At 27.4% G+C, this 2,079-nt stretch overlaps 1 long non-coding RNA gene across 1 annotated transcript; it reads left to right on the forward strand.

The window, feature by feature from the left end:
• The first annotated feature begins 317 nt into the window (after nucleotides 1–317).
• LOC149054789 (uncharacterized) lies at nucleotides 318–1,706 on the forward strand. Its single transcript, XR_016191899.1, has 3 exons — nucleotides 318–401; nucleotides 669–810; nucleotides 1,605–1,706. It is a non-coding gene; the product is annotated as an uncharacterized LOC149054789 (long non-coding RNA).
• The last annotated feature ends 373 nt before the right edge of the window (nucleotides 1,707–2,079 follow it).

Below are 2,079 nucleotides of genomic sequence, written 5' to 3' on the forward strand. Positions count from 1 at the left end.
CTTATCTATATTTTCCCGATAACATTATAAGACTAAACTATGTTAAAATATTAAATCATATTAAAAATATATCATTTGGATTCACTCACGGTTATCTACTATAGATAATACTGGTAGTTTTACTTAAAAATAAATAAATTATCTCTCATTTTTGTATATTATTATGTTGCCGGAATCGTTATCTGTCTTGCATATTACACATTGCCACAGTCCACATATGCCATGTGCAATGTGTATCACGCTATCTCGTTATCGATTGACGATTGTCGTTAAAAACACCAGACAGACGATATGATAATAATATTTAGTCGTCGTCCGGTCGCTTCCAAACAACGATTAAGCGCAGATGAAGAACTGCAACATTTATAATAATAATATAATATAGTCACCGTTTGGTTGAAGTAAGTAACTTCATTACTTTTAAAAAGTAACTTACCCAACACTGTAATTGTGTATCCCTATATATCTATGACTATTATTATTATATTCAATTTCAATTATTAATGAGGATTGATTGATTAACATTAAAATTTAATGCTGTGTTATATATATATATAGTATACAATGCATATATCTATACGACTATACTTAAAACGGCATATAATATCAATATTTACCTAAATAATAAGATGGATGAAATCTGTATAATATTTTTTTTTGCATTCCAGGATTTTACAAATAAATTTCAATCGTTATGTGGCATACTGCTATTCCAATGAGAAAATGTAACAACGTTTGAGGACAAAATTCTTTGGGCCGAGCTGTATTGTCGTGTGTCTCGTGTCCCAGGATATTGATCTCAGCCCGCAGGTATACATGCGTTTATTTTTTAAATATGAATATCTTATTTATTTATAAACATTAATAAGTAATTTTTACTTTGTTAGAGTTGCATTAATACTAATATAAGATTTATAATTTTATTCAAAGTTGTAGTAGACAATATGAGTACAATGTACAGTAGGGCATAGGTGATTGTCTAGAGGTGTCACGTAAAAATCCCTGTTATCGGTAAAAGCATGAATTGATATTCATTATTTAGCAGAGTATACACCAATGACCAATATAATATAATATTTTATTTTATCGTAATATCGAATAGGTAAAATGTAATACACAATGTCACCATAAATTGTTGCAAATCTTGTAGGTCTAATAACGTAAATCTATAATTGTTTGCAATGGATTTAAATATTAAAGGCTTTTTATAGGTAGCTAGGTCCCGACTTTATGTCTCGTTTACTGCACACTGCATTTTTACAGGCATATAATTCCTCAAAAATCAACAACAAACCAATATAAACCTATAATCATTATATAGGTACTTTAAGTACCTTAACTATAAGTAATAATATAAATGCATATATTAATTTAATAAATGTTGTGTAATCGTCCAATATTTTTGTGGTACCCAATATTTTAGCCATTATTATTGTTTGCAATTATTGAGTTAATGATATTTTTTCGAACTTTTATTTCATAATATTGATAATAATTTGTATACCGGTATTTTACATCATATAATTTACAATTTTCATTTCTATTGGCTGGTCTCTTGGTATTATATAGTATAAATATTATAGATATAATATTTTCTGTTTTAGTGTACGGGCAGGTTGGCGCTGCAGCATCCCGTGCTAATATTTTTGGCGTCCCCGTGTATAAATATTCAATCTCTTATGGTTTTGAAAAGTCAAGTCGAAAGAATGTAAATATTTCATTAATTAATTTTATCATCTAAACAAGTATCTTAAACCTTGTTTTAAAAACTTCATTTATATACACTGGCTTTTTTTTATAATTTAAAGTACGTACCTACTCGAATTATAAGAGTATGATCTAATAATCTATAATACAATTTTACAATACATTATATCATAAAATATTTTAGGTTTTAAAGCAATAAGTGTATAATAGATAGATATATTATATTGTGTTTAAAAAATGTAAAGAAAATCTATATTTATTCAATAATATTTTTATTGTATAAGGGGGGAAATTGGGATTAAGAACTTGACATAAGTAGGTATGTCGCGCCTTTAGCTCAAAACTTGAAATTTGAGTTATAGAACAACCCCT

The sequence above is a fragment of the Diuraphis noxia genome, unplaced genomic scaffold (genome assembly GCF_037042655.1).
Source record: "Diuraphis noxia isolate RWA-SAM2 unplaced genomic scaffold, SU_Dnox_SAM2 contig0005, whole genome shotgun sequence".
NCBI lineage: Eukaryota > Metazoa > Arthropoda > Insecta > Hemiptera > Aphididae > Diuraphis > Diuraphis noxia.